Raw genomic sequence first — 9,602 nt, forward strand, 5'->3', positions numbered from 1 at the left:
GTATAAGTCATGAAGAAAGCAATAGCAACATACTAAACGATCGGGTGCTAAGCTAATGGAATGGGTCATGTCAATCAGATCATTTAACTAATGATGTGATCCCGTCAATCAAATAAAAACTCTTTGTCCATGGTTAGGAAACATAACCATCTTTGATTAACGAGCTAGTCAAGTAGAGGCATACTAGTGACACTCTGTTTGTCTGTGTATTCACACATGTATTATGTTTCCGGTTAATACAATTCTAGCATGAATAATAAACATTTATCATGATATAAGGAAATAAATAATAACTTTATTATTGCCTCTAGGGCATATTTCCTTCAGCATTGGCTTAAACAGCTTGCCAGCAGACTCAATCAGTTCTTGGGAAGACTTGGAAGCCGCATTCCTCGACAACTTCCAGGGCACTTACGTGCGACCGCCGGATGCCGACGACTTAAGCCACATAATTCCGTAGCCAGAAGAATCAGCCAGACAATTCTGGACACGGTTCCTAACAAAGAAAAACCAGATAGTCGACTGTCCGGACGCAGAGGCCCTAGCAGCCTTCAAGCATAACATCCGCGACGAGTGGCTTGCCCGGCACCTGGGACAGGAAAAGCCGAAATCCATGGCAGCCCTCACGACACTCATGACCCGCTTTTGCGCGGGTGAAGACAGCTGGCTAGCTCGCAGTAACAACTTATCAAAGAACCCTGGTAATTCGGATACCAAAGACAAAAGTGGCAGGACACGTCGGAACAACCAAAAACACCGCGTTAACAGCGACATCAATGAAGACACGGCACTCAATGCCGGATTCAGAGGCTATAAATCCGGTCAGCGGAAAAAGCCATTCAAAAAGAATACTCAGGGCCCGTCCAGTTTGGACCGAATACTCGATCGCTTGTGCCAGATACATGGCACCCCCGAAAAGCTAGCCAATCACACCAACAGGGATTGTTGGGTGTTCAAGCAGGCAGGCAAGATAAGAGCCGAAAACAGAGACAAGGGGCTGCACAGCGACGACGAGGAGCCCAAGCCGCCAAACAATAATGGACAGAAGGGCTTTCCCCCACAAGTGCGGACGGTGAACATGATATACGCAACCCACATTCCCAAGCGGAAGCGGAAGCGTGCGCTACGGGACGTATACGCGATGGAGCCAGTCGCCCCAAAGTTCAACCCATGGTCCTCCTGCCCGATCACTTTTGATCGAAGGGACCATCCCACTAGCATTTGTCATGGCGGCTTCGCCGCATTGGTTCTCTACCCAATCATCGACGGATTTCACCTCACAAGAGTCCTCATGGACGGCGGCAGTAGCCTGAACCTGCTTTATCAGGACACAGTGCGGAAAATGGGCATAGATCCTTCAAGGATCAAACCCACAAGAACGACCTTTAAAGGCGTCATACCAGGTGTAGAAGCCAACTGTACAGGCTCAGTAACACTTGACGTGGTCTTCGGATCCCCGGATAATTTCCGAAGCGAAGAGTTAATCTTCGATATAGTGCCGTTTCGCAGTGGCTATCACGCCCTGCTCGGACGAACCGCATTCGCAAAATTCAATGCGGTGCCGCACTACGCATATCTCAAACTCAAGATGCCAGGCCCTCGAGGAGTGATCACAGTCAACGGAAACACCGAACGCTCCCTCCGTAGGGAGGAGCATATGGCGGCTCTCGCAGCGGAGGTACAAAGTAGCCTTCTTGAGCAATTCTCCAGTCCAGCCATTAAAAAGCCAGACACTGCCAAGCGCGCCCGGAGTAACCTACAGCAGGACCTCCTGGCACACTCTGAGCAAGCGTAGCAATGCGGCCCCAACCCCAGCTTTCGCGACCTAGCGAAACCAGTACCTCGCATACATAACTACGCCCTCGAAATAACATGGGCACAGGGGAAGGGGCACAATAACGGCACGCCCAAAGTACGGCTTAAAACATACCAGGGGCTGCCGGATTCTTTTTTTAATATTTTTTCTTCTTACTTTCAGGACTCCATACTTCGGACGACCTGTTCAGCAATTCGATTGCCGCACAAACGATGCAAGATCCAGGGAGGCAGATAAGGAATGCCGCATTATGGAACTCCCAGGTGGTCTCTGTTACGAGCGGTATACCTACTTTATATATAATTCCGCGACCCGCCCCTGGTCAGGACATACTGAATAGTCCAATATCTTTTGCTTACCGCACCATTTGTATCGTTCGGCTTTGATAAATAGCCTCTCCATAAACAATGCTTAGCTTTTTGTCTATCTTTTGCATTACTCTTTTCATATATATGTTCATTAATGACATGTCGCACCCGTACATGGTGGTACGGCAAAGTACGCCAGGGGCTTCAGTACCCTTTAATATGGTGTGAGAAGTCCGTACACTTTCACAAGTGCGGCACCCCGAACTTATAGCACTATATGCATCGGCTCCGAATCATGATTTGGGTCAATAGTTGGGTTTGCCCGGCTCCTATGTTTTGGTGCCTTACGTTCCGCTATATCGGCTAAGGTAGCACTAGGAGAACCACTGCGATTGTGCCCCGGTTGAGCTGGGTTAAGCACCTCAGTGGAGAAAGCTAAAACTGACTGTCATGATGAGGCGAGAGACCGGTCGCTGTTCGAGAGGTTTTTCGAGTCCCTAAAGGCTTATGCCGCTTCAAGCGAGGAGCTGGATAACCCCAACCAAGGCGTGGATAGCGCCCCGAACTCGGTCTTCCGAACTAGGGGCTTCGTCGAAATTTAAAATTATAAAGCTCTATGGCTAAGTGAGAGTGTTCAAGCATTATAGTCCGATTGCCTGGTTCGTCGTGCTGAGCGCCTCCCTCGAAGGACCCAAGCATGGGAACAAGAGCGTCCAGGTTTATCACCGAACACCCCAGCACTAGTGGCATGGGGGCAGAAGCCGACGACTGGCCATCTCTCAATTTTGGATAAACGGCCGCACAAAAAATAATATTTTAAATTCAATAAGCATTGCTTAGTGCATATGAACAGGTTTTCAGCGCACAGGATAAACACGAGCGAATTCATTCAAAAATTACATCCTTGGTGCACTCATCCGCCACAAGGCGGGCACCAGCAAGAACATCCTTATAGTAGTTCTCCGGCTTGCGATGCTCCTTCCCTGGCGGTGGCCCGTCCGTCACAAGCTTCTCACCGTCCAGCTTACCCCAGTGCACCCTTACACGGGCAAGGGCCCTACGGGCACCTTCGATGCAGACAGAGCGCTTGATGACCTCGAGCCTTGGACAGGCCTCCACCAGCCGCCGCACCAGCCCGAAGTAGCTCCCAGGCAGGGCCTCTCCGGGCCACAGCCGAACTTTGAAGCCCTTCATGGCCTGTTCGGCCGCCTTGTGGAGTTCGACCAGCTGTTTCAGCTGATCGCTCAAGGGCACAGAGTGTCCGGCCTCAGCATACTAAGACCAGAACACCTTCTCCTTCGAGCTGCCCTCTTCAGCTCGGTAGAATGCGGCGGCATCGGATACGCTGCGGGGAAGATCTGCGAAGGCCCCTGGAGAACTCCAGATTCGGGTAACTAACAAGTAGTTTACTTTTATATTTCTGCTTTGCATAAAGAATGCCTTACCCGCTGCTATCTTTTTCACATCCTCCAACTCTCGGAGGGCCTTTTGGGCTTCGGCCTTGGCAGACTTGGTAGCCTCAAGGGCCGTCGCGAGCTCGGACGCTTGGGTCTTCGACTCAAGCTCCAAACTCTCATGTTTTTTCATGAGAGCCTGAAGCTCTTGTTGCAACTCGCCAACCTGAGACCCAAGTTTCTCTCGCTCGGTGCGCTCCGCGGCCGTTTTCTTTTTGGCCTCGGACAGCGCCTGCTTGAGGGTCGCCACCTCAGTCGTGGCCCCTACAATAAGCAGTTCAATCCTGTTATTTTTCTGCAATCACGCCTCTCTATAGGCACTTTTTTATAAGGTATCTCTTACCTTCTTTCTCCTCGAGCTGCTGCTTGGCCAGGCCGAGCTCTTGCTCGGACCGCTCGAGTCCCTGTTTCAGGGCATCCACCTCCGCAGTCAGTGTGGCGGTGGCTAGCAGTGAAGCCTGCATACGCATATTGACTCTTCATTATTAGACTTCTGCGAAATTTAATAGATCCTCTATTCAGCTTTTCTTTCCGAACGCCAAACAGAGCATCAGGGGCTACTGTCTATGCGGTAATATTTCTACATATCCTTACTTACCTCGAAGCCTGTTAGGAGGCTAGCGCAAGCTTCACTCAGCCCGCTCTTGGCGGACTGAACCTTCTGGATCACCGTACTCATAATAGTACGGTGCTCCTCGTCGATGGAGGCGCCTTCAAGCACCTCCAGCAGATTGTCCGGGGCCTCAGGTTGGACGGAGGCTGCCGGCTCAGAAGGCTTGCTCCTCTTGGAAGGAGTTCGCCTGCCGCGGTCCGGAACTGTTGAAGATTCCGGCACAGTGTCCGGCTTAAAGCCGGACTTGGAGCCCTGAGGGGTCTTGTCCCCTTCACTCCTGGGGTCCGGGAGGTCGCCTTGCGGCTCCTCCAGGACCACTTCCTCCTGCCCCGGAGCTTGTTGCAACGCCACTTCGGCGTCATCCGCGGTGCGGGGGGAGACAGCGGGCGGAACAGAGTTCACGTCCGATGAATCCAGGGAGCCGCTCGATGACTCGTTGAGTGCGGCCCGGGGCAGGCTGCATGATTACATTCGACATTAGGGAAAGCTGCGCAATAAAGGAACATCATGAGTTACTCTGATACCCGGACTTATGATTTCGCCGGACGCTTGGCCCTGTCCGGCCACTCCTCTTCGCCCTCTTCGGCGTTAGGGGCGTAGTCCGGCGGAGGGGTCTTCCTTTTCCTAGACCCCTCGGCCTCCCCCGTTGGGGTGGCCTTCCTCTTCTCTCCTCCCTCCACTGGAGAGGGAGAGTCTTCTTCTTCCTCCTCCTCGTTCTCGCGGGAGGAGGGCGCCTCAGACTCGTTAGACGACGAGTCTGACACCACCACGTTACGGGCACTCTTTTGAGTCCCCGTGGTCTTCTTCTTCTTGGCCTTCTTCTCCGGCACCACATAAGGCGCCGGGGCCAACAGCTTCACCAGTAAAGCTGGGGCTGGATCTTCGGGCGGCGGAGCCGGACAGTTAATCGGCTCGGCTATCGCCCGCCAAGCCTGTCAAAGGAAAGGGAGTTCAGATCCCGCATAGTGTCAAACTATGAAAAAAGGTTTAACATCCTGTGAAGGGTGTAGATGGCATACCTTGCTAGCGTGACGCTGCGAGCTGTATCCGCGGTCCTCGGAAGCGGATGCGGGAGCCTCGGCGCCCTTGAATAGCACCTTCCAGGCGTCTTCATACATCGTGTCGAAGAGCCTGTTGAGGGTTTGGTGCTGCGCCGGGTCGAACTCCCACAGATTAAAATCCCGTTGTTGGCACGGGAGGATCCGACGGATGAGCATAACCTGGATTATATTAACGAGCTGGACTGGCTTGTTCACCAGGGACTGGATGCATGTTTGCAATCCGGTCACCTCTTTTTCGTCACCCCATGACAGGCCCGTCTCTTTCCAGGACATAAGCCGCGTGGGGGGTCCGGATCGGAACTCGGGGGCTGCAGTCCATTCCGGATCGCGTGGCTCGGTGATATAAAACCACCCGGCTTGCCATCCCTTTAGGGTCTCCACGAAAGAGCCCTCGAACCATAGGACGTTGGCCATCTTGCCCGCCATGGCGCCTCCGCACTCCGCCTGGTTGCCGCACACCACCTTGGGCTTGACGTTGAAGGTCTTGAGCCAGAGGCCGAAATGGGGGCGGACGCGGAGAAAGGCCTCGCACACGACGATAAACGCCGAGATATTGAGGATAAAGTTTGAGCCAGATCGTGGAAATCCAGGCCATAGTAGAACATGAGCCCCCGGACAAATGGGTGGAGTGGAAAGCCCAGTCCGCGGAGGAAGTGGGGAAGAAATACCACCCTCTCATGGGGCCTTGGGGTGGGGATAAGCTGCCCCTCCTCGGGAAGCCGGTGCGCGATGTCCTTGGACAGATACCCGGCCTTCCTTAGCTTCTTGATTTTACCCTCCGTAACGGAGGAGACCATCCATTTGCCTCCCGCTCTGGACATCGCTGGAGAAGGTTGAGGTGAGAAGTGCGGGCTTGGGCGCTGGAGCTCGGGTGCACGAGAGATGGATAGGCAAGGGAGGAAGAAGGCGTAGGTAAGGAGGTGGATCCTTGTCCCCTTATATAGGCGGACGCGTTCGTGCGTCCCACCTGCCTAGTAAAACTCGCTTGCCTCCCAAGCGCCGTGATAAGTGGCACGGTTGGGTTACCCACGTCCGTATTGATGAGAATCCCGTGAAAGGGGGGTACACGATCTCTGCTTTGACAAGACGTGCCAAGGAAACCGCCTCGTGAAACATGCTGAGGTGGAAAAGTAAAAACGATTCGAATAAAGGACTTGGCTGTAATGTGATGGTGCACTGCAGAATACGTTAGCAGATTTAATTTGTGTTAATATTATTCTCTCTATGGCAATATGTGGAAGCTTATTTTACAGAGCCGGACACTACTCTTGGTGATTACAATCTTCTATGAAGGACTTGGAGGAGGAACCCGCCTTGCAATGCCGAAGACAATTTTGCGCGCCGGACTCGTCGTCATTGAAGCCTGGTTCAGGGGCTACTGAGGGAGTCCTGGATTAGGGGGTGTTCGGGTAGCCGGACTATACCTTCAGCCGGGACTCCAGGACTATGAAGATACAAGATTGAAGACTTCGTCCCGTGTCCGGAGGGGACTTTCCTTGGCGTGGAAGGCAAGCTTGGCGATGCGGATATTCAAGATCTCCTACCATTGTAACCGACTCTATGTAACCCTAACCCTATCCGGTGTCTATATAAACCGGAGGGTAGTAGTCCGTAGGACAGAATCAACTCCATACACAACAATCATACCATAGGCTAGCTTCTAGGGTTTAGCCTCCTTGATCTCGTGGTAGATCTACTCTTGTACTACCCATATCATCAATATTAATCAAGCAGGAGTAGGGTTTTACCTCCATCGAGAGGGCCCGAACCTGGGTAAAACAAAGTGTCCCCTGTCTCCTGTTACCATCCGGCCTAGACGCACAGTTCGGGACCCCCTACCCGAGATCTGCCGGTTTTGACACCGACACCCTCCCTCCACCTTATTCCTCCCTCTTCAGATTTCTCAACCCATCCCTCCTCCCATGTTCTCCCTTCAGTCCCCCTTCCACCGTACTACCGTAGCATGGTTCCCTCCCCTACACTCCCACAACTGCGTCCTCCTTAATATTGGGTGCCCGATCATAGATACCGCAACATCAATCCACATCACCCACCATCCTCTTTCATCCTTCTCACCTTGATGCCCTCTTTCCTCTCTTAGCCATGGATGTAAGCTTGACAGGGAGCTCATTACTAGTCCAACATGGGGTTAAACTTCCTATGCTCATCGTTATCACAGAGAGCCACTCGCCTATCAACCCGCCCTCTCATTTCTTCCTCCTCTCCATCTCCCTTCATTTTCTTTTTGTGGAACACTTCCCCTTCTTACCCGTCCCAACTATTCCATCCCCACCATTTTGGTGCCTCCCTCCCTAAGATTGATGGCTGACATGTGTTCGCTCGTGAAGCACTTCATTGGTAGATTTTTGATAATAATAATTTCTTGCTTCTACATAATATACTTGATATCAATGAATAAGGTTCTTAGGCTAAAATCCTTCCTCTCTTGTACAACCACAACCTAGACGATCCTTACGAAAAGAGAACGAGTCAGTCATATCATCTTCTTCCCATATCAGATTGCTCATCTATGTCTCGTCATGTCTTATCCCTCATCGGTGCCCCCTACTGCAGCATGGCTTCCTCCCTCCACTCCGCAACTTCGCCTTCCTTCATACGGGATGCGATCATAGGTGCTACCACATCCCTCCATATTGCCCACCACCCTCCTTGGATCGCTGACCTCTTTTGCTCCCTTAGCAACAAATGTAAGCTTAACCGGGAGCTAATTACTCGTCGGACGTAGGTCGACCTCTCTATGATTGTCATTGTCGTGGTTAGCCACCAGCCAAGCATCTCATCCTCTCCTTTCTTCTACCCCCCTTCTTCCTCCTCTCAACCCCCTTCTTCTTTTTTATGCGAAATCCTTCCCCTTCTTCCTCATCCCAATTACTTCTTTTCCCCTATTTCGTCGCCTCTCATCTAAGGTTGATAGCAGAGGTGCGTTCACTCTCAAGTCATTCCGTCGGTAGATTTTGTTTTTTTCTTGTACGCCCATAGCCCAAACAAACATTATACACACAAAAAGGAAATGAAAGAATCCCCTTCCTGCCTTTCTTCCACACTTCCATTTCAAAACCCTAAAAAGCAGCCTCAATCTCAATTCCATTCCACAAGGGAAACGCCGAAGGCGGTTGCATCGGCACCGCTGCAGGACGAAAACGTCTTCGCCGAGGTTCTCGTCCGCCTCTCCCCACAACCATCCTCCCTCCCGCCCACGGTGAGGCAAGTCAGATCCTCGAAACTCCCACTAGTAGAAGGTTGTCAGCAACATCAGAGGGTTGTCGATGCTCGACACTAGCCAAAATCAAGGCTATTATCGGCCGGATATAAGGATTGAAACCACTCACCAACCAGCCACTTGCACCACCAAAGAACACCTCCCACAACCTTTGACGCAGGCCCGCCGCGGCGGAACAGAGGCTGGCAGGGACGATAGTCAGAGGAAGCAAGAAGGGGAGACCTGAGTGTGGTAGCAGCATGAGTCCCCCGGCTCGCCCTAGGCATACGACATGGTAGTCATGGGCTCGCCCCATTCCCCTTCTTACTCGAACAAACTATTTCTTTCCCACCATTTTGCGACCTCCATTCCTCATATTGACGACAGAGGTGTGTTCACTCGCAAAGCACTTCGTCCGTAGATTTTCCATAATAATCATCGCTTGCTTCTACTCCATAATATATATACATTCGAATTGCTACTAATATATCAGTTTCTTATCTTGGGCTAAAATGGCTTTTTTCCTTGTACGTCCACAGCCCAAACGGACCTTACTTCCTACAGGAAAGAAAAAGACTCCGGCTGCTTCCTGCTCTTTTCCCCACTCCATCCACTGGAAAACCCTAGAAAATAGGCTCGACACAAGGGCGGCGTCGGCGGCGAGATGACCACCGGCCGCGGCCACCGCGTTTCGCCGGCGGTTGCAGCGGCGCCGCTGGAGGACGACAACGTCCTCAGTGAGGTCCTCGTCCGCCTCTCCCCGGAGCTATCCTCCCTCCCGCTCGCATCGCTTGTCTGCAAGCCGTGGGGTCGCCTCGCCGCCTCCGCCTCCTTCCGGCGCCGCTGGCGCGACCACCACGGGAGACCCCCGGTCCTAGGCGTCTTCGATAAGCACCTGACCTCTCTCAAGTTCATCCCTGCAGTCCGCAGCATCCCCGCGGAGCGCTTCTCCATCCAGGTCTGCACCGGGTGGGACACCTGGCGCGTGCTCGGGTGCCGCCAGGGCCGCGTCCTCATCATGAACTGGACGCTGCGCGAGTTCCTCATCTGCGACCCTATCTCCGATGACCGCCACCGCGTGTCATTCCCACCGGATCTGGTCGACGGCGGGCAAAGCGCCAACGGAGCTC

This window comes from Triticum urartu, chromosome 6 (genome assembly GCF_003073215.2).
Source record: "Triticum urartu cultivar G1812 chromosome 6, Tu2.1, whole genome shotgun sequence".
Taxonomy (NCBI): Eukaryota; Viridiplantae; Streptophyta; class Magnoliopsida; order Poales; family Poaceae; genus Triticum; species Triticum urartu.